General features: G+C 46.5%; 1 long non-coding RNA gene across 1 annotated transcript in view; it reads right to left on the reverse strand.

Annotated features, from left to right (window-relative positions):
- Positions 1-12,718: 12,718 nt before the first annotated feature.
- Positions 12,719-23,959, reverse strand: part of LOC103186776 — a 45,976-nt gene continuing 34,735 nt past the window's right edge. Inside the window, exon 4 of the long non-coding RNA XR_006085794.1 lies at positions 12,719-12,773. This is a non-coding gene — a long non-coding RNA (uncharacterized LOC103186776). The remainder of the gene's footprint in view (positions 12,774-23,959) is intronic.

Here is a 23,959-nt window from a genome sequence, read left to right on the forward strand (position 1 = left end):
GCGGTGCTGGTGAGGGACCGGATGTGGGTGAGGAAGGATAATTGGAGGTTGAACCTGACGCCTCAAAGCGCTTCACGGAATATATTGTAAAGTGAATTGACTGTGTGTTTTTTTTGGAGGCGAAACTTTACAACAAAACTTAAAAACTTAAGGCTGAATTTAAGAATTTTCCAGCCACGTTTGAAATCTCAGACAAAATAAGTCTTTGTGGCTGAGACCAGTGGAATTTCAGAGAGTTGCAGAGCTGTCAATGGGGAAATGATCGTTTTGAACGAAAACAGAAAAAGCAGCTTATTGCAGGTGGCTTTAGCCAAGAAGGAGATTGGAGAATTCGATTTGAGATAAGCGGAGTTGGCGAGGTCATCAAAATCGAGAGGTGAAGGGATTTTAAGCTCCACACCAGAGCAGAAAACAGCTATTTTGTGATAGGAAGCAAATTGGAGGTGACTCCAGTCTTTATATCAATGATGGGGAACCAAGGAACCATGGAAATGTACAGCCCAGAAGAAGGCCATTCATCCTGTCATGTCTTTGAAAGAACAATCCGCTCAGTACATTGACCTGCCTTCATCTCCCTCCACCCCTCACACATTCACACACGCACACACACAACTCTGCAGTTTATTCCTCTTTAGATATCCATCTATCTCGTTCCCTCTTCAAAGCTAATCTGGATTCTGCCTTGACCACTGCATGCATTCCACATTGTAACCACACAATTCTCCTAATCTCCCCTTTTGCTAACGATCTTAAATTGATGTTTTCCAGTCACTGACTCACCGACCAGCGGAAATGATTTCTCCCGATCGACTCAATCAAAAGCCCTCATCATTTTAAATACCTGAATCAGCTCTACGCCTCAGCCTTCTCTGTCACGATGAAAATAAGCTCAGTTCATCCAATCTCTTTATCTTTATAAAGGTGTGAGTTGGTTCGGAACTGGTTGGGGGACACACAATGTACTGTGGAGACAATTTGCGCACAGGAGACCCTGCTTACTTCCCCACCCGCCCCCCACCATGAGGATATACGCAGCACATATATTTTAAGGTATAAACCAAACAAACTTCATGACCAGGATAATCCAATTTAAGATCTTTCTGAAGCAGACAATGAAATAATTTGGTTTTGCTCCTACTGGTTGCATTCATTGCCTCCTCTTCCCCACGGTTCATCACACGCTGCAATTTACCCAATAAAATTGTCGAGCAGACATGCAAACTCACGGCAATTTCACCTACGGTATAACATTAGATTTTCTAGTGAATTGACTCTTCGCCAAAGCTTTGCTGTGTCACTCAGTCAATTGGGTGGTCAGTAAGCAATATCTGCCGGGTTGTAGCAGACTGTATGGACAGCAGTGTGAGGATTAAATCTTAATAAATGATCAGTAACTAACGCAGTGGAAACAGAAGCAGAACGCAATACTTCAGTCCGGCTAAGCTTTATCTCTTCTGTGATAATTACAAACAGAGTCGTAGAGTGCTTTTAATTTCTCAGCGTCACTTGCTTTTTTTCGCTGTGATGAGATAATGAGGTACTTATAAATGAAAAGAACCAGCCATCCTGTAGGATTATAATGCAAATCGGTCATTCACTCCATGGCTGTTCGTTGTGTGGAGATTAGCTGCTGTGCTCACCTGCAAACATACAGTCACTACACTTTACAGTGCCTCCTGTGAAGCGCTTTGACATGCCCTTCCGACGTGGAATGCGCTATATCAATGGCAAGGATTACTAATAATACATAGAGAGGAACGAAAATGAAAACAAAACAGAGGTAAATAGTAATAATAATAATCCTTGCAGTTGATAGAGAGGCTTATCATGTCATCAACACACCTCAAAAAGAGAAGGGAGTTTCTCCCAGTGTCCTGGGCAATAATCCCCCGGAAAAACTACATATGTGCGTGACACTGCTGTATGCAAAATCGGCTGCCGCATTTGCCTACAAAATACACAGTCAGTACACTTTACACTGTAGGGTGACCATATTTTGTAAACCAAATCCTCACCACAATTCCTGACAGTACTGGAGAAGCTTGTTCGATTAATGGCTGTGTTTCTCTGATGAGCGTATCTGTTTCAGAATGCTTTTGTTCTCGCTCAGTTTGTTGGTGAAGGTGAGAACAGGGCAAATTTGGTCCCTGTGGACACAATACTTCACCTGGGGACTGTCACTGGAGATCGTGGTCGTAGGGTCAACCTACTTTACAGTGAATCCTGCAAAGCGCTTTGAGATGTCCTTTCGATGTGAAAGGCGCTGCATGAAACGCAAGGATTATTGTTATTATTCTTTATTACATAGACAGGCATGGAGCAGCGTTGGCAGGTGATGTAAAGAGGATTATCTAAGAATCTTCAGCAGGGGAAGCGCAGTGTGAGCTGGGAGGGTCCACTGGCAGCCTTTTTAACAGTGCTGCTACTGGAAAACAAATGGACGGATTTGGACCTGGTCCACAGCATATGGGCCGGCCTTGAAACCATCAGCGTGCCACTTGGAAGCGCTGTGATTTCTGAAGAACCTGAGAATTTCCACGCTGGGTAAACAAAGGCCGTCTGGATCGTGTCTGCTTAGTGTCCAAGCTTCAAGCCTCTCTCGCTCCAAACTCCAGCTCTGCATCTTAGCAGACTAATATTTCCCCCTTGACATCCCGACTGAAAACTCGATCGAGAGCTGGGACAAATGCCAACGTGTCCTCACACAGCCTTCCCCACCCCCTGGCTGGAAACTTTGCGAAGGCTGATAAGAGACAATGACTTCAAACAGACCAAGGGCTTCTAAGAAACACGGGAGCTATTTTCACACATGCTATTCTGAGCTGCTGGCGAGCTGTAGTGTGATGGTACGCAGGTGCGGGGCACTAGAGTGGGCACGTCACCCAGTGGAAAACTGGCGACAGAGTGACAATGGAAACACAAGGCAATAAGGTCAGGGTTTGGTCTAGTTTGTGTCTGTTCCCCATCCCAGCCCGAAACCTGCTGATGCTACTACTATAGTCAACACACACTTGGTGACATCTGCTACACTTGTTGGTGAGACCAAAACAAAGGGGTATAAATATAAGATAGCTACCGTTAGGTCTAAAACAGAGTATCAGTGTATCGATGCACACATAAGGAAAACAACAACAATTTGCGCATATATAGCGCCCTTCGTGTGGGTTAGCAGCCTGGAGCGCTTAAAAAGGGGATTGGAGGAGTGGGGGTTTGTATGGGGTGTAAACACCAACACGGACTAGTCAGCAGATGGGGACTGGGTTTAGCATCTCATCGAAGGACGGATGATGTTGCTGATAACAAAGCTGTTCTCCAAGACAAGTGTGGCAGCTCTCGTTTACACTGTACTGAACACCCCCCCCCCCCACCCACCCCAACATGTGAAACCTCACAATAAGTACACGTCTCCTTCTCATCCATCATTGGAGACATCTTCAAGCCAAGCTGGGTCAGCTGAAGGTAATAAAGCGTCAAAGCTGAAAATCTACCATAGTTCTCTGGCTCTTGGCCCACAGAGGACGGGCAGAAGAAAATGCAGAGAGAGATTGACTGAGGCATTCCCAGATCGAAGCTGTTAAAAAGCAACAACAGCGCAGCAATGAAACCCACCTCCCCTTCCCCTCCCAATGAAGACACTTCCCAGGCATAACTGGTGAAGGTTGCCTTACAACAGTCAACTGGCTGATAAATATCTTGCCGTACAGAAGCGGAGATTGATGGAAGGAAAGGCAGGAATTCAATTTATTCTGCATTTACAGTTTAAACGCATTCAGATTTCACGTTTGAAAAAGCCAGGCAGCAGGAAACTGCTATTGCCAAACACTACATTTTTTTTTGAGACGTGCATCTGGGAACTTAGGTAAGTGAGTGCACTTCTGCAGGATACAGTATTTCATTTCAGCAGCTCTGTGATGAATCACCCATTCATTTCCTGGAGTAACAGCTTCATTTTTCATCTGCAGAGTGGAAACTTTGTCAAATCATTAGATGTGACCAAAAAATAAAAGCTAACTGCGCTCAACAGTAGAGCGTTTGGGTGTCAGCCTGGCTCAGTTGGTAGCACTCTCGGCTCACCGTCTCTGAGATGGTTGTGGGTTCAAGCCCCGGGTCAGGACTTTCAGCTCATGTCTAGGCTAAACCTCCAACGCGGTGCTGGGGGCAGGCGGCATTTGCCGGAGGTGCCGTCCATTGGGTAAGTCGTTAAACCGAGGTCTCGTTTGCCTGTTCAGGTAGATGTTAAAGGTCCCACGGTGTTACTCAAAAAGAGAAGGCAGCTTCTCTCTCCCGGTGTCCTGGCTGACAATTCCCCAAACACGATTGGTCACTCGCTCGATGGCTGTCTGTGGGAAGTTGCTGTGTTCAGGTTAACTTCAGGGTTTGCCTACAAAAATACACAGTCACCACACATTGCAACAAACCCTGTGAAGCTCTTTGAGGAGCGCTTCTGATGCGAAAGGCACTGTATCGCACGCGAGGGTTCTTGCTATATGGGTCTTGAGAAACGAGAGAGGCGAGGGAAAATAAACAGATGTATCGTTGCTAAACCGACCCACTCATTAGACATTCTGGATCCTCTAGGAGACAGATGTACTTTCTGAACGGCCGTCACTGCTCATTGAACACGTGCACAGAGGGGAAAAGATGCTTTGATTTGTGGCTTCTGGTCAGGGGCTCAGTATTGAATCACCTCCAGGAATAAATTTCCACGTACAAATCACCTGCGCGACATTTAAACCAAGACGTCACCCCTGAACAAACAGCGCTTCAAACCGTACCCAAACCAAAATGAATCACCTCTGTCTGGTGAAAACCACTCGTAGATCATAAAACCAATTATCCAGAAACCTAAGAGAATACAACACTTCAGCAAAGTGTCGATGCTGGTGATATACAAACGTTTTATTTTAATTCCCACCAACAGCACAAAAAGAAAAGTGATGATTAATTCCACTCCTGACTTAAATTTCCTTCAAGATCTCCCAATTACATTACAACAACAACTTGCCTTGATATAGCGCTCCTCACATAAGCGTTGCAGAGCGCTTGACAGTGGTGGAGCTCAACGCCGAGCCAGGGGTAGGGGGGAATTGACTGTAGGCACTGTTGAAGAGGAAGGTCTCTCAGGCGTGACCTGAAGATGGAGGAGGAGGGGACAAGTCGGAGGGTTAGAGGAAGAATGTTCCAGAGTTTCGGGGCCAAGTGGCTCAAAGTGCGGCCACCGATGATGGAAAAGAGGGCACAAGGGACAAGCAGGAGCCAGGCGAGAGGAGATAACTGGAGCCTGGCTAGAACTGGTGCGATGGGGGTACGAAGTTTAGTGCAGGTGGGTAAGTGGGAAAGTTAAAGCACTTTTAAATTAGAAGCAAGTCAAGTAACTTTGCGCACAGCTATTTTGCTGCATCAAACTTTTTTTCCCTTTGGCGCTTAGCATTTAAACGTGCGCATCCTCCAGGCCTTGCTTTTTTTTTTAATCCCTATTCGCCGTCGAGTTGTCCTTGCGCTTTGGTTGAATTCAGCCGTTCGGATGCCTGTGAAGCCAGCTAAACTTGCGTCACCATTTGCATTCCTTTCATCTTCCTCAAGTTAGAAACCCTGTCAATTTCACAGGGGATGAGAGTCAAAGCCAAAGCCAAGGGAGGAATGCGATATTTTTACATTTTTGCCCTTTCGGAATTCCACGGGGTAGGAATTGCCGAAAAAATTAAATCAGGTGGTTTTGTTGGGTGGAAGAAATCAACAGATTATATATTAAATTTCATAAAGCAGCCAGCAGGGTATATACTGCATTTCATTTGTGGTGGGGGTGCTGGGCTGTGGTGGTGGGGGGTGGGGGGGTGGGGGGTGAGGAAGAAATAGAGGGGGTGACAGGAATGGCACCAGTGACAGACACCCAGTGAACTGACCCAAACTCTCAAGTGAAAGTCACCTGCACCTTCAGTGCTTTGGGATATCCTCCCGACATGAAAGGCACTATACAAATGTAATTTGTTGTTGTTGTTGTTGAACACCAGCCGGGTCAGTTAAAGAAATCCTGCCCCGAGTCCTCAACACTGCACTGACCACAGGAGACCGATGGCGGCTGAGGTTAGGATGAAGACGTCCTTCAAACCCAATTTGACCTCAATTTTCCTCGGTACTAACCGTGCCATGTTCCACACTGCCTCTGAGTTGAGTCCCGTACCTTGGCCTCAATTCTCCTTCCTGCTCAATTCTCCCAAAATCCCTCGTCTCTGCTCTTCAAACTTGCCTCCTTCTCGGCAAATATTTCAAAGCTGTGAGGTGCACTGCAGTGTGTTTGATTAAACCATACATTTTTCATTGTCTTAAATTCTCCATGGTTCAGTGTTGGCTGCCCATTGCCACAGAGCAGCTGTCCGCCTGTCTCACTCAAATATTTATGAATGGCATTAACACTTTGAGCAGCAATATTCCTCCCAGACTTTGAGACACGCCTTTCCCACTCTCCACTACCTCCTCCCATTTCTATTGATCGCTTGCGAGCTTAAAAAAACACAAGATCTAGCATTTAGGGAGTGGCGGAACCAGAACAACAATAACAAGATTACATTTGTATAGCGCCTTTCACGTCGGGAGCACGTCCCAAGAGCCATTAAAAGGACAGTGCTCGGGACTTGGCTCAAGGAAGTGGATCTTAACTTAACGAACTTTGGGAACTTTCACTCTTTCTCAGTATGTGTCAGTATGTGTCGGCCTGACTCAGTTGGTGGGAATCTTGTCTCTGAGTCCTCACATTAGGATCTTGAACTCGCAGTCTCTACACCAGTGGTGTAGATAACAAAATACACGTGTCTTGATTGAATATGTCATGATTCATGGCATAAATCTACGTTATTTCTATGATTATTTTTTATTTCCAGGCCAACACTCCAGTGCAGCTCCGGGGGAAGTGATGCTTTGTCAGAGGTGCCGTCCTTCAGTCTTTAAATCGAGGTCCTGTTAAAAGGTGGACGTTAAAGATGCCGTGGCACTATTCAAAGATAGAAGGGAGTTTCTCCTGGTATCCTGGCCAACAAATCTCCCAGAAAAATGGTGAATCACTTCACAGCTGTTTGTGGTACATTACTTTCACAAATTGACTGCGGTGTTCGCCTATAAAATACAGCCACTACACTTACAGTAAAAATACAGTAAAAATGCAAGGATTATTATTGGTAGTCATAGTCATTCTAAGGAAGTAGTAACCAAGTTGTGGCAATTTACATGCAAATCCCCCACCCTGTAGATGCTGTCTCGCAGTGGATCCTGAGTGAGAGCAAACATACGGTTATTGGGGAAAATTGGACTGAGGCCAGTTCAGACCAGAGTTGGCACATTTCCCTACAGTCTTGATGCGTAGTGTATGCCCAGCCATTGCTTGCCTTGTTTAACGAAGGCAGCTTTCGTGCCTTGATTTTCAAACTAAGACTTATCTTGTGCTGTTCGAGTTTCTAGAGGACACTGCGGTGGAAAAATCTGAATTGTCACTTAGTATGCCTTTATTGTCCACATAAAAGGACAGTGTAACAGGTTAGGTGGTGGCTCTGTCCTTGAACTGAACATCCCAAGTGTTTTGGCTCAGATAAGTCTCCAGCACAGGGCGTCAGGTTGTTAGAACGTGCTCCTGTTTAGAGGCAGATGATTTATCTGCATTTGCCTCCTAAACGTGGCTTTCAACTGCAAACTCATTGCGGCTACGGACTCACATTAATCAATGCTTTTTGCCATTTCCTCTGGAGTCAGACTTGTAAATCCGAATTGATTTGATTTATCCTGAGCTGAGAGAACTCCTGAGCTTTTCCTTCCCACGGTCATAGTTCACAGGCCTCCTAAATAAATAAATAAATAAATAAATAATCCCTTCCATTTGATATTGTGTCGGAAGGATATCTCAAAGCACTTCATAATGACTGTGTGTTTTGTAGGCGAAAGTGGCAGCCAGTTTGTGCTCAAAAGTGTCCCACAAACAGCCGTGAAAGTGAATGACTGAATTTATTTCCCTGGGGATTGTCAGAGACAGGACACCAGAAGAAACGGCCTTCACTTTTCAAGGACTTTTTAACGTTCACCAGCAAAGCCACAGACTGGACCCGGGTTTACCGTCTCATCCCAAGGGCAGCAACTCCGACAATGCAGCACTACGTTGGAGAGTCAGCCTAGACTTCAAGTTTAAAGCCCCGACGTGGGGTTTAAACCCACAATCTTCTGAGTCAGAGGAAAGAGCATCACCAACTGAGCCAGGGGTTGACACCTAAATCCCCAGCCATTGCAGCTTTGATCTCCAATAACAATCAACCAACGCTCAAGTGTTTGACATCAAGGCCATAAGAGGAGAGAATGGGAGGGAGAGAGTAAGAGAGAGGGTGAGGCACATCCAAGATACAGCAAGGAAGGAAAGGGCTTGGATTCAGGAAACCTTCAGGAACAAGATAACCTTTAACAAAGCTTCCACTGACTGATCAAAAATCTATCGCAGTGGTTTTGTGTTTTACGGCTTGGAGAAAACCGAAGACGCGAGTTCTCTGCAGGAAAGCAGACTTAACAATGCTAGGGGGAGGGAAAAGAACACAAGTCATCTACTGTGGCAACGAAATCCTAAACAAATCATATAACCCAGACACTTTAGTCTGACTGCCAAAGCTGCTTTTGTTTGAAAGACAAGGATGTTCTTTTACCAAACTGGCATTGCGAAAGAGCTCGAATGTTGCATTCGCTCTGATTTATATAAAGATATTTCTGTGTGTGTGTTTTGTTTCCACTCGCAAGTATCATGTGAGTTTCTTTTAAATCTCCTTTTTGCTTTTCAAAACATTCTGTGCCTGTCAAGGTCAACTCTTAGGCCCCCAATTCCGGGCTCAACTTGAAGGAGTCTGGTTTGCGGGGCTGATCTGGGACTCCAACTAGTCAGAGATATGCGTGGAAATCGCAGAGATCCAAGATCAGGAGTTAAAGGGATCCTGATTTTATTCAGAGAAAGAATATTTCTTGCACCCGTGCATACGTCCCCTTTAAGTGCTCTTTTTATTGAATCTGACGTCATGCTCCGAGACACTGCCTCGTGTGAAGGGCGCTAATACAAACACAAGTTGTTGTCCCTCTCCTCCTTCAAGGCCGGTCTCAAAACCTTTCTCTTTGACCATGCCTTCAGCTCCCCTCTCGACTCTCTTCCCCCTCCTCGCTCCCTCCCTTCCCTCCCCTCACCCTGACCATTTCCCCCCTCCTCGCTCCCTCCCTTCCCTCCCCTCACCCTGACCATTTCCCCCCTGCTCGGGTCATGACCCAACTGTGCAGCGCCTTGGGACGTCCTCCTGACGTGAAAGGCGCTTTATAAATGGAATCTTGTTGTTGTTGTTGTTGTTGTCGTTGTCGTAGTAAAATCCAATTTTTTTTCTTGGAAACTCAACTCGGCTTGAAACTGCCCCTGTGCCTAACGCTGACGTAAACAGCAACAAATGTTCTGTATCACCAAGAAGTGTTTAAATGTATATATTTCCATCAGCGCACTGGCTCAGTAACTCGCAAGACATAAAATGGGAGCTGCACGCAAGCATAGAACTTTATAGGATGGAAACAGGACATTCGGCCCAACTAAGTCTGTGCCTGTGTTTATGCTCCACATGAGCCCACACCCCTCCTATTCCCCTCTCGTTTCCTCTCCCTCATTTATGCATTGAACTTCCTCTTAAATACTTTGGCTACGATACACAGGGGCTGGGCTCAATCCAAGGCGAATGTGCCTGGCAATGGAGTCAGGCAACTAAGTCGATGGTCTTGGAACCGGACTACTGGTCTCAACTCCAAGAAGACCTGTTTCGCTCGGGGGAGGATAGCCACCAGCAGGCTGAACCTGGCAACAACACAAGGCTGGCTGGTGAGGTTCAGGATTTTACCATAAAGTGTAGTGACTGTGTATTTTGTAGAATAATCATTCTTGTATTTGATAGAGCATCTTATCACGTGGTTGAGACACCTCAAAGCGCTTCACAGGATACACTAAAGTGAATTGACTGTATATTATGTGTACGAAACACAGCAGCCAATTCTGCACAACAGTGTCCCCCAAACAGTCGTGGATTGAAGTGACCAATTTGTTATGTTTTTTAAAGAATTATTACCCCCGGAAAAGGGATTCAACAATCGACTAACAACCAGGTTCTTTCTTACTGCTAGGTAAACAGAGGCACGTGAGTAAGGAAACTTGCCCAACATTTTGTCCTGACGAATGATTATATACAACGATTATTGTATGTTGTTATAGTTTAATAAGCAGACTCCCTGGATTTTCTAGTCAAAGAAGCCGAATTGTCTCCTTTAAGTGAGACTTTTTCTTCTCCCACACAATGGTGTAACTAATTAAGGTTGAAGAAAGGTCGGAACACAGAGTTATTCTAACTGCATCTCTTATTAAGTCATTTTTAATTAGCTGATAACTCCAACAGCTTTGGCCATCTGTCTGTGACTTATCCTCTGTACGTGCAAAGCTGTTTTCCAACAAACCTCATTAAAATCCAGAATAATAGATACCTTTAGTCAAAGAGACGGCAGCCCAGTCAATGGGTTCAAATGAAGGCTTGAACTTTGGGGAAAATTGCTGAGATCAGGCCATACCTCCCAAGACATCTTGACTTCCATCCAGCAGTAATGGCATCTGGCACTTTACATGAAAAGCGTTGCTTTGCGAAGTGCTCAAGGTGTATTTTGTTTGGTCGGGTTCCAAAGCACGGGACTGCCCTCCTGTGTGAAGCGACTGTCGAGTTTGTCAAAATAATTTACAGACGATTAGAGGGCAACGCTGCACTTAACGCTGCTCGCTTTAAGAGTTCAGGTGGCAGAAGGAAATCCGATAGGAACCGGAGGAAGCCATTCCTCCCCTCAATCCTGTTCGGCCATGCTATTAGATCATGGCTGATCTGTACCTCAACTCCAAATACCCACCTTTGCTCCATATCCCTTGATACTCTGACCTAATAGAAATCTATCCACCTCAGCCATGACAATTTTAATGGATCCAGCATCTATAGCCTTCTGGTGGGAAAGAGTTATAATGTCTACTACCCTTTGTGTAATAACTTAGAGGGTGGTAGAGGGTGGTTTAAGAAAATGAAAGGATTTCATAAGGTGGATGTCAATGGAGCGTTTGATCCTTTGTAATCACACTATGTAAGATAAACCCAGCTACAGTGATGAGCATTAATATCAGTCTGTGTTGAAAGGATTGCCATTCACTGCTCCACTCCTCAGGCCACTGCTACTCGCTCGCTCGCTCGCTCACTCACTCACTCACTCATTCACGTAAGTCTCTCTGCATCTCTCTTTTGCCCTGTAATGCACGGCTCTGCTTTTAATTTTGCCAACAAGCCAAGAGCCAGTCTGTTCTGTCTCTGTTCACACTGCAGTGATCTTGAAACTTGTGGAATTATTCCACACCTATTAAATGGATAAATGCTCTGCGAAGAGGAATTAATAATAAATTCTCGTAAAGTTAAATGGATGCATCCCACCGTGTAAGAGGTTAGGAGGATTTCTTTTAATACTTGCGAAACAGGCTTACACTGCAAATAACATACGCGCCTCCACCAACTGAAAGATCTCGTCGCACAGCAAGCTTCGCTAAGTGATCGGGGAAATTGGACACATGCGTAAACCTATCACCGTTGCTTAAGAGCATCCAAGCCAAGCTGTGAATTCCGTGCATTCCACCTACACACGGAAATTCCAGAGATAGGTTATTATGACGGAGCGTGCACTCTCTCCCTGGAGGGATGCATCCTGCTTACCTAATTCCGGAAAGTATTGGCAAGAGCCAAGACTTGGAGACCCCAGAGTGTGCGATGGGGTAACTGCTGAAGTTCGAGCAGCTAAAACCAGCATAGCTTGCCCACTGAGAGCACTGTCTGGCTGTTTGTCCAGCTAGGACCACGGTGCCATCCTTCGCATCAGATGTTAAACCTCAACCTGCGCCTGTTCAGATGGACGTCAAAGATCCTGTGGCACTATTCGAAAAGCAGGGAAGGCGAGTTTCTCTCCTGGTTGCCCTCTCCCAACAATTCCCCAAATAAATTCACTTTGTGACTGTTTGTGGCACATTACTGCGCTCAAATCAGCTTCCAACAAAAACACACAATCACTCCACTTTACATTGGATTCTGTGAAGCGCTTTGAGAGATGTCATCCTGCTGTGAAAGTCGCTGTATCGAATGTGAGGATTATATCAAAATGTAAGGCAACGTGGACATTTTGGCTCATCGCATTTTAGGCACCAAATGGTGGGATCAAGCGCTTATTTTTAAACCCCTGGCGGAGCTGGTAAGCGCTGATTATTGCGGATAAAGCTCTTTCTGCAAAAGCTCAATTCACTTCACCCCAAGGTGTGCCAGGAATCAGAGTCCATGTGTGGGTGAGGGAGGGGGGATCATTTTATTGTGCACACTAGGATCTTTGTCAATGCTCTTTGTTTTTTCTAAGCAAAATAATCTTCGCTCGGTATTTGAGAGATGTTTTTGGAGGAGAGCTCTGTGTTGGTTAGTTTTTATCAGTTGGCCTTGAAATCTATGAGCAGGACTGAGACAAGTGGATTTAACAACAAGGTTTGGATGCTCTGCTGTTTGTGTCTTCCCTCTTCCGCTCTCCCCCTCATTGCATCCTCCTGTTTGGCTTCTTGCCTCTCGTTCCTTTTTATCCCCTTCCCCACCCCGCAGCATTCCCAGCCTTATCACTCCCTTACCTTCCTCTGGCTGCTGTTTGTCTGCCACAGTCTTCTCCTGACACCATCTGATCTGCAGAGAGAGAGCGAGAGAGAGAGACAGAGGGTGGGGGAGAGAGATGGAGAGAGAAGAACAACGAGGTAGCGAGAGAAAGAGAAACAGAAAGCGAACACGAGAAAGATAGCGAGAGAAACAAAGAGTGAGTTAAAGAGTAACAGAAAGAGAGAAAGAAACGGAAAGAGAAAGTGAGCGTGAGAGAGAAACAGATAGAGAGCGAGAGAAAGAGAAATGGGGAAAGGGTGAGCGAGAGAAAGGGAGAAACAGAGAGAGGGTCAGAGGGGGAGAGAGAGAGAGAAAGAGAGTGAGCTTCAAACTCAAAGACCGCATTTAAAAACGTGACCTATTGGGTCCGCTCTGAAATTCTGCATTAACAACAACAACTTGCACTTATATAGTGCTCTTCGGGCAGGGCAGCGTCTCGGAGCGCTTGACAGAGTCAATCTAGAATCGGGTGGGATTTCTACGCGAGCGGGTTTTCGAGTGACAGCTGATCCCAGACCTGAAGACGACAGATCAGCGGCGAAGGAGAAACTCAAACCTCGAGCCTTATGACCGGATCCGCTCCCCAGATCGGTGGCAAACTTTAAATTCTCATTAAAGTAAAAGATTGTGTGTGGGTGTGTGTGGGTGGGGCTGTGTGTGTGTGTGTGTGGCGGGGGGGGGGGGGGGGGGAGAGTGTGTGTGCGTGGGGGGAAGTTAATCAAATTCAAAATATTTCAGGATCTCGATGACAGTTCAACCTTGTGGCCTATTTGTTCTCCGAGCGGAAAACAAACGGTCATTATTTTGGCGATGTTTGTGCTGAAAACTGTAATAAAGGTCTCGGGAGCTCAGCTGTTGCCTCAGATTGTCACAGTGGACTGCATCCCGCTAGTAAAATAGTTATTGAAACCTGATTTCAATATATATTACACTTCTGTTATTACAGTTGTATAAATGTATAAATGGAGTCAAGGTAGGTCTGTTTTCTCCTCTAAATTTACACCCTCGAGGCAATCCAACTGCGTAATGATACTCGCTGCAGAATTCAGACGTATTATTACCCGTGCAATCAGACACCTCACATAGATTAACCAACCACATCCCTTTTATTATTGAGATCGAGCTTTACTTATAAGCCTCATTACAGTTGTCCTCCTGTCCCAAAGCATTGATCACCAGATGGGCCCTTTCCACAAGCTTCAAAGCCCCGAAAAGCTGGTTACCTTGTGTCCAGGGCTGTGTGTCGATGGCGAGAAAACCAATCCCATAGTCGTTCACACACACACACACACACACACACAGTCTCACACACATGCAGTCACACACACACGCAGTCAGACACATACACACACACACACAGAATCACACACACACACACACACAATGTGCAGTCACACACACATGCTCAATCCTACACTCATAATCACACGCGCACACAGCAGTCACACATAGTCATACACAAACAGTCACATATACACACAGTCACACCCAGACCGTGAGACAGTGGATACGAACGATGGCGCCCAACTGACTTAGCTCTAACAACCACGCTGGCAATAAGGAGTTACACAGGCCAGAGTCAGAGGGGGTCAGTCTGGGAAAGAGTAAAGATCCCTCGCTTCTGCTCCAATGTTACAACGACAACAACAGCATTCAACATCAACTTGAATTTATAAAGTTCCCTTCACGTGGGGCAGCGTCTTGGAGTGCTATTCCGTAACCTCAATCTCAGAAGAGTCATTCCTCACTACCCCTCGCAAAATGTCCAAGTAGACCCAGGTTTACATAGAGTGGCTGGAGAATGGGGGAGTGTTGGGATGGGGGGAGTGGGGGGGGTGGGGATGGGGTGTGGTGGGAGCGTGGGGGGGGAGGAGTTCATGTCACCCCAACTGAGTTTCCATTAGTCCTCTGGCCTGCTCGACACTCTCCGGTCATTAAACAAAATGTCAGAGGGAAATAAGCCCGGGGAGATAATTGCTGCTCTATCATACTGGCTGTTGTTTGAATGGATTTAGATACTTTGGTAAATTACTTGCTAAAAATAGAGCCCAGCAGATTATTTCATTAACACGGCTTGGGCAGTCGAGGTTCCTTGCATCATTCATCCCTTCCTCTTCACCATTCCTCCTCACTCTATTCAATCTTCCTTTTCAGCCTCTTAAACTGTCAGCTTTAACATAGGCCCTCACCACACTGGACTGAAGATGCTAAAGGTGCACCTTGGGGCACCCTGGCCTTCTTCCAGTGCCCCCCCCACCCCGTGTCCCCCCAACGCCCCAAACGCTCCATCCCATGCATGGTCAGCGGTGGAGGGGAAATGGGTTTCAGCCACTTTGCCCCCGACCTCTGGAACTCTCTTCCTAAAAGTCCTGACCCCTTTCTCCCCCCGCTTTTATACCCTCTCCTCCACTGTGCTTTCGACCACCTCCAACCCCCCGCCTCACTCCATCTTGGGCTCCTGTCTTTGTGAAGCACTTTATCCTGTGGGAATAAACCATGAAGTGAACGACCAGTTGTATCTGGCGGGGGTGGAATTGTTGGCGGGACACTGGGAGAAACTGCCTTCTCTTTTCAACTAGTGCCATGGGATCTTTGACGTATTGTCCACCTGAACGGACAGATAGCTAAGTTTAACATCTAAAGGACGGCACCTCTGACAGACCAGCACTCCCCCAGCACTGCCCTGGAGAGTCAGCCTAGACTGTGTCGAGCTTGAACCCACAAACTTGGAGGCAAGAGTGCTATACCGACTAAACCGAGCTGCCACCTACATAACCTTCCTAATGTCTCTTCCGCTCTCTATTCTTCTCTTCCTCCGCCTCCCCACTTCCTGAATTTAAATGTGGTCGTGCCTCCTCAACACTTGTGCAGAGCCCCTGTGGCTCGGAGCACTGGAGACCTCTGAGCTCCACAATCCAATAGGAACCCATCCAAGTTCTATTTCCTGCTGCTGCAAAGCTCCTAGGAAATGCCTGGGAAATGCCTGGGATACTTAAGTGGCTCCGGCTCCAATATCCCGAGCTGAAGGCAAACCCTGGAGTGCGGGATTGCGATCTGTGATGGGATAGTCATCACCAGTGGTAATTATTATATCACATCATTGCCTGCACTTTCACCCCGAGCTATTCATGGAATAAACCACCACAAAATGTTGCCTTAAACTGAATAGTGTTGAAAAGCTACTGTACAGTTTCAGAGAACACACATATACACAAACACAAATGATAATAATAATAATAATAATCCGTGCATTTAATACAGCGCCTTATCACGTCGTTGAGACGTCTCAAAGCGCTTCACGGGATATACCGTGAAGTGGATTGACTGCGTGGTTTTGTGGGCGGGGGAAAAAAATAACAGTGGATTAAAAAAAAACAGTTCCCGTGGCTTTATTTGAAAAGAAAAAAAGAATTTATACAGCAGTCACTGCCTGCGGGACTTTGCTGTGAGGAGAAACGGCTGCCGTACTTGCCTACAAAAACAGTCACTACACTTGCAAGCAATTACAAGTGTTTTGGGACAGACCGACGCGACGGAAGGGCTATAAAAACCCGAGCTCTTTGTTCGAAGCTCTGAAGCTCTCGCTGAGAGAATGGAAGCGCTGCTTGTGGGGAAATTAAACTACAAAAGCAGATTATTTCTGCAACAAAAACAATACTGGTTTTGAAGAGGCAAATGAGGGAGGCATGCCCAGCGCTACAGCCTGCCCAGCATCGCGTGTGATGTTTGACTCCCCAAATCTAGGTGCGTTTAGCTTCCAGATCAAAAGCGTTGGATACAACACAGTGCAGCCCTGAAATAAAAAGGGGGAAAGTTACAGTATAATAGATCAACCGCTTCTGAGGAGTCAGGTTTCCAAAGCAATCGTCCCGTGGGCGTCTTTGGCGAGAAGGTGAGGGTTCGACTTTGGGAAAGGGTTGGGATGTATTTGCAGTTTTTAACTCTACATGTTTCGCACACAAACTATACAGTGAATTCACTTTGCAGTATATTCTGTGAAGCGCTGTGAGATGTCTTGAAGACGTGATAAGGCGCTGTATCAAATGCAAGGATTATTATTGTATTATTATTATTATTATTTTCTCCCTGTTTTGTTTATCAAGGAAGACTTGGGTTTAGATTTTACTCTCTTAACGCAGCAGTGCACAGTACGCAGTTACTGCACTTCACGGTAAGACACCGTGAAGCGCTTTAAGATGTGTCAGCGACATGATTACAATAATAATAATTAATATTTTATATTTGATTTAGAGGGAGGACGTCTCAAAGCGCTTCACAGGATATACAGAGGTAGAGATATAACACGTAGACGCATAGTGTCTGTGTATTTTGAAGGGTCTGTATCAAGTGCAAGGACGAATATGTATATTGGAGGGCGTCCAATTGATCCTAAAATCCTTGCATTTGATATAGTGCCTTATCATCTCAAAATGCTTCACAGCATATACTGTAAAGTGGTTTGACTGTGTATTTTGGGGGCGAAACGCGGCAGCCAGTTGCGCAAAACAATGTCCCGCAAACACAGAGTGAGTGACCAATTTTTTTTATTATGGCTGGGGGGGGGGGAAGAGGGGGGAATTGTTGGCTGAGACACGGGGGAAACTCCCCCTCCCATTGATAGAGTGACTTTGTAGTCAGTCTATTGATAGGCTGACTACAAAGTTGTAAGAAACAAAGAAGGAGAGAGAGTGCTCTGCGCTTGGAGAGGGTGTGTATGGCACGGAAGCTCTCTCCCTCATTGTTGCAACAGACCAGGCGAGCACTGGCATGATTTTCTGCCCCATGTGTGCCAAACCCAGGACACAGCTGTGTTTATCCCCACCACCACACACGCACCCCCTCCCTCCCTCCCTCCCTCCCTCCCTCCCTCGCTCACTCACTCCACTTCATTTTCTTACCAAGTAACGCCCTCTGTTTGATCACACTGGACTGCGCTTGCTGAGTCACACAGTTCTTTGGAGTATAAACTGTGGCTTCAGTACTTTTTGACAAGACTTTTTTTTTGTTGGTTCGCACAATAAATGGCAGCAATTACACAGCATTGTGTTTATGCAGCGCCCCTCACGAACCCTGCGCAAAACTCGACGCACGGGAATGAATTCTACAAGACCTGAGCTCGCAGTCTCCAGGCTGACACTCCAGCACAGTACTGGGGGAGCATTGCACAGTCGGGGGTGATGTCTTTTGGATGAGACACTAAATTCTCCGTTCGAGTGGCCGTTAAAAGATCCCGTAGCACATTCCGATTTAAATAAAAATCACGCCCTGGCTCTATGTGGGACATTGCTGTGCGCAAACTTGTCTGCTTCTAAACGCACACTCATTCTGCTCAACAGTAATCACCTGCAAAGTGCCGAACGTTGGAAGAGGTATGTCAAACGCAAATTACTGCTATTCTGTTATGACATTCGCCACCAAAACACAGTCATTACACTCTGCAGTAAATCCACTAAGTGCTTAGTGATGTTTGGGTGCATAAGGGTACGGCGCTCTATCAAATGCAGCAATTATTATTATTTATTAATATTATTATTATTATTATTATACTGGATAATTCGGGGCCTCAAAAATAGTAGTGTTCTGAATTGGCGGCTTTCCGTGTGAGTTGCAAACAACGCCTACTTGCATTCGTAGAGCGTCTCAGAGTGCTGAACAGTGGCAGAGTTGCATTCCGAGCAAAGGGGGGTGGGTTGAGTGGAGAGGTGACCAGAGGCGCAGTCGAAGAGGTTAGTCTAGGGTTGGGATTTAAACCTACAGACCAAGAAACCCGATATCTGCCTGTGTGTGAATTGCCTCAGTTCGCCTGTCCCTGTTCAGCTGAGATGGTTGTTAAATGAGAATAATCCACCCTTCCCTGATGTCTATCTGCAACTGCAGGCAGGAGGCACGCGGAGAGCCAGCCTCTCCTACCCCCCCACCCCCACCCCCCTCTCCTCCTCCCCCCCCCCATCCCAAAACCAGGGGCAGCACAAGAAAACAAAGCTCAGAGGACGATAAATCTAATTATATTTTTTCCCCTTAAAAAAATTGCTTGTTTTCCTTTGGAAATCTTGGCCCTACAAACACAAACGGCACAAAGAGTAATTGGCAGATAAGCCTACTACTCAGAATGCTCTTGACATTTCTCCCTCCAATACCCCCGCCCCTCTTTTTTTTTAACAGCAGCCCTCTCCCTCCCTTCCTCCCTCTCCCTCCCTCCCTCTCCCTCCCTCCCTGCCTCAGTGTATTCGTTCAGGAAGGGGAGAAATGAGAAGTTACTGAATTAAACCCACTTTGCCTACTGCCAATTTACCCTCCGCGCCAAGACATCAATCTCGGGAGTGCTGGGAACGGCTGGGAGATTGGCTGCTCTCAGGGTCTTTAATCACCGCTGCCTCAGAGAAGGCTGGAGATTTTGTACACAGTGCATGACCGGACCCTGATTCACTGTGGGGGTGGCGAGTGTTATTCTGCGTTCTGGGTAGCAGATTCATTGCTGTGGGGCTCACTGCACTGTTCTGCTTTCAGTCCCTGTTCATTCCCCACGTGATGCTCCCTCCCTCCCTCCCTCCCTACCTCACCTCCCTCCGTAATTGGTCACAATGCGAGGCACAGTGATTTGGACCGCTGAGTAACTTTAAGGAGCAAAAAGAGAATTTAAAGGCGGCTTTTTGAAACTGCACCTCAGTTACGTGCCATACAGTCGATCCACTTTACAGCAAATTCCGTGGAAGCGACTTGAGACGTCTCGTAGACGTGATCAGGCCCGATCTCAAATCTCACAAGGGGTTATTATTATTATTTTTATTACAATAAAAAGGGACAGAACAGCACTTTACACAGTCAAATTCACGGAGGCAGAATCACCAGCCATCAGACTTTCAGCCTTGAGCTAGTTCAAATACATTTAACCTGAGTTCAAGTTCATTCATTCAGCCGTTCATTCCCAGCATCTGGGTTCTTTGACCAGACAGAACTTGTCGAAGGGGAAAGGGAGAAGGGGGTTATTGTTTGTTGACTCACCAGCCAAAACAGCGTGAGGCAACTCTGAACAAGATGCTGGGAGGTATTGCCAAACCAACCTCACCTGGTCTACTGCGTACAGTACTGGTCACTGTAACACACGAGAGCTGACTGGGCCTGAGAAGCAGAGCATCGAGACTGATTGCCAGTGTCAGGGTGTGGAGTGGGGGGTGGTGGTGGTGGTTAGGGAGCTGTGAGTGCCCACATAGGCTGCTCGGTCATGAACAGAGATGTCACAGAGTGGACCTTACAACCATCTGTAAGATACTAAATGGGATTGAGAGTATAAACCCCAGAACATTGCTCACACACGGACAGGCCGAGGCAGTGGGAGATGTAATATCAGGACAGACAACAGGAAGTGTTTCTGTACCCAGAGGGTAATTAAACGGTGGAACAGGGTTGCCAGGGAGGGTGGTTGAAGCCAGGACAATGCGAATCATTAAAAAAAAAGCTTGATATTGTGCGCAGGGATTGGGGGAATGGTAAATGTAGAGTGGGCGTTCTGGAGGGACGAGATCAAATGAGCCGAGGGGCCCTCTTCATCCGAACTCCTCTTGTGATCTTTCGTCTTTCCCTTGTGTTTGAGCGAGTGATTGTGTAACAGACACGCTGACAAGCCCGTTGTCAGTGGTGGGCATTCCACACGAGGGTCAGAAGGTCCATTGCATTACATAGACTCAGAACACAATGATGCCAGTGTTTCTCCACGAGGAAACACCATAAACAGGCTTTACAATAAGGGCCGATTCATCGAGTGATATATCATAAACTGCTAGAAACAACAGCCTTGTTTTCATAAAGAAAACTTAAACTGGGTCGAAGGGCAAACTATTAACAGCAGAACCCGGAGTTAAAATGAAGTGGCTGCTTAAGAATTTCGCTGTTGAAACGTACATGCGTTAGATTTTGGCAGCTGTTCAATTAAGCGTGCTTGCTGCGTTCTTTGAATAGGCCCTACACACAGTGAGCGGTGATTAACACTGTCTTTAGCCCCAGTTTGCGAGGCTTTGTGGCTGTTAAAGTGACCCCCATTCTGAGAGGGAACTAAGATAAAAGTGAAAGGGGGCTAACATGAAAGGGAAGTTGCTCCGAACTTGATAGGCTCTGTAATAAGCCTAATAACAATAAATAAAATTATAATGAATAAAAACAACTGATAATAAGTAATAGATTAACCATAAAAATAATAAACCACCGTGTTAAAATTATAAGAAAAGCGAGGTCAAATAATAAAAACGAAAAATGATTATTAAACAATAATAAATAATAAAGGAATACTAAGCGTTGGCATTTCTCGCAATAATAAAACAATAATAATCCTTACATTTGAGGTAGCGCCTTTCGTAACAGGAGGACGTCTCAAAGCGTTTTGCAAGATGCACTGTTAAGTGACTGTGTGTTCTGCGGGCGAACGTAGCACCTTTCGCGTCAACGCGAACGTCTGAGCTAATCTGCTCCCGCTGATGCCCCATAGACAACCCTGAGAAGAACGGCCAATGCATCTCCACACTTGGGCAGGGCTTGACAGGAGACTGGCAGACTGGTCAGCCCTCCGGCTGGGACAAGTCAGTAGCTTATTTTTAGCTCAGAGGCCAGACTCCGCGATCAGTAGCAGTAACACAGACAGAGGACAATTCGTCAGGCATGACAGTTATGCCCAGGCCTTGAGGAGTGGGGGCGGCGGAGGTGGGAGGGGGAGAGGGTAAATGGGAATGGTGGGTGCGTGGGTGGTTGGGTGGGTGGGGGGGGGGGGGGTGGGAGTTGTTGGGTGGGGGAGAGAAGGGGAATTATTGTGAAACGGCTGAACATTTTTAAAATAAAACGTGACAAGAAATAAACATGAACGTCTGTGGGACGCTGCCGGGCGCGATTGGCTGCCGCGTTTCGCCCACAAAATATACAGTCGATTCGCTTTCCGATATATCCCGTGAAGCGCCTTGAGACGATCCCGACGGCGTGATAAGGGACTATATCAATTGCAAGCATTATTATCGTTGCTATTATTAATCACAGTGTCCCTGCTTCGCTTGGTGTATTTCCAGCCCGTGTTTGCGTCACTGTTATTACCAGGCACTGGACCACTGTGGACTGACAGCACGAGTCACTACACGCTGCTCCTCCAGGCAGATGGCTGTCAGCCAGTAGCTCGGGGAGCAGGTCTGCTCAGGAGAAGTTCTGCTGCTTAAGACGAGCTTGGCCAGATGAAGGATTCCACCCGAGGCAGACACTGACAGGGGACGTGCCGAGCGTCAGCTTCAAACTCGTTCCGAAAAACAAATGGCGGTTTGTAGGTCATTTGTTCACGGTGGGTCAGGACACGCAGATGGGGTCGCGCTCCGACAAGTCAGCTCTCGCTTCCCAGGAATGCCCAATCTCATCCGACTGGGAATGTGAGTCAGCCTGGCTCAGTCAGGAGCGCTCCCACCACTGAGTCAGATGGCTGGCGGTTTTCACGTCGTGACTTGAAACGACATGGTCCAGGCTGACGCTCCAATACAGTGTGGGGGGGGGGGGGGACGCTGAATTGGCCGAAGTGCCGTCTTTTCGGATGATTCGTTAAGCCCAGGTCCCGTCTGCCTGCTCAGGTGGAACGTTAAAGGATCCTATGGCACTAGTGGAAAAGACGAGGCAGCTTTTCCTTCCCGGTGTCCTGGCCAACCATCCCCCGGATAAAATTGTCCGTGGGACGTTGCTGTGTCTGAATGGTCTGCTGAGTTCGCCTACACAATACACAATCCCTGCACATTAATCACGCTCCCTTATATCAGTCTTGGCAGTGAGCTGCAGTCAGAATTTTAGAAGCCGTGAATCCAACGCATTAAAGTCACAATGAACTAGGTGCAACGTGTTACACAATATTGGTGCTCCAGGCTTTCTTACATATTGTGCTTCATGGTGAACCTTTAACAAGCGTGCGTTCAATCTCTGACAGATGAAGCTCCCCAGCCTTCACCTTCTCACATCGCTAGCGGAAACTCTTCCATCGACCCACGTTGCTGTGGTGCAGGCTCCGAGTGCTCGCAAGAAAGTGAAATGATTTTGTCTCGCTTTCTCACTGCACGGAAGAACGAGGGAGGAATGGAAATATGTACATTTGACATTGCGTCTTTCACGTCGAGAGGACATCGCAAAAAAACAAGGGATTTACTGTAAACTGTAGTGACTGTGTATTTTTGTGCAGTTAATTTGCATACAGCACTACATTGAAGCGTACCTGAGCTCCAAGTCCTGGACGGGGCTTGAAACCCACAATCTTCTGGCTCTGAGGCGAGAACGCTACCAACCGAGCCGGGCTGACACACATTGTACTTGTTACCTACTCAATAATATCTGCAGATGAGGATTGATTTTCATCAAAAAGTACATTGTTTCTTGAATGTTACTTTATATGCAACCTGACACCACACTAAGCACATCCAGCGCTTCCTGCCCGTGGAACCTTGCTAACAAGTAATGGAGCAGTCAATCCCTGTAAGCGAGTAAAGAACGAGCCGAACCTTTCTCTGAGCTCTATTCACACCCACAGCTCTATAAGGTTTCAGTGTCAAAGCTAATTACAGTTTGGTTGATGGCGAGGACAACACATCCATCGATCATGCTGACTGTCTGAAAAGAGGAGCAAGTCTTCACGTTTCTCCTGTTGAACGCTTTCGTCAGCCCAGACAACAGCTGTTTTGTTACCTGACCGCACCCCGAAGGGCCCGAGAATAAGTTTATCACAGGATCGAGCCTTTCAGCGTCACGCTACTGGTTCCGTGAAATTTAACAATAAAAAAATAATAAAAACATAACCCTTACATTTGACGCAGAGCCTTTCACCTCCTTTCTCAAAACGCTACGCGAGCTATACCGTAAAGTGTAGTGACTGCGCATTTGGTCGGCAAACGTGGCAGCTAATTTTGTGCACAGTGACTTACTTCAATGATGAATAATAATAATTGTGATTATTAATGCAAGGATTGTTAATAGTAATAATAATCCTTGCATTTAACGGAGGGAAGGCATCTGAAAAACTCGCTGCAAAGTGTAGTGACTGTGTATTTTGCAGGCGAACGCGGCAGCCAATTGGCGCACAGCGTCGTCCCCACGGACAGCCAAACACAGACAGAAACCGAGCAAACAAATGCATATTTTTTTTTCCCCTCTCTCCAAATCTCCCGTTTCCGCCTGGTGACAGCTCAAGTCATAATTCACAGCCCAATGCATTTCAT

This window comes from Callorhinchus milii, unplaced genomic scaffold (assembly GCF_018977255.1).
Source record: "Callorhinchus milii isolate IMCB2004 unplaced genomic scaffold, IMCB_Cmil_1.0 Scaffold26, whole genome shotgun sequence".
Lineage (NCBI taxonomy): Eukaryota > Metazoa > Chordata > Chondrichthyes > Chimaeriformes > Callorhinchidae > Callorhinchus > Callorhinchus milii.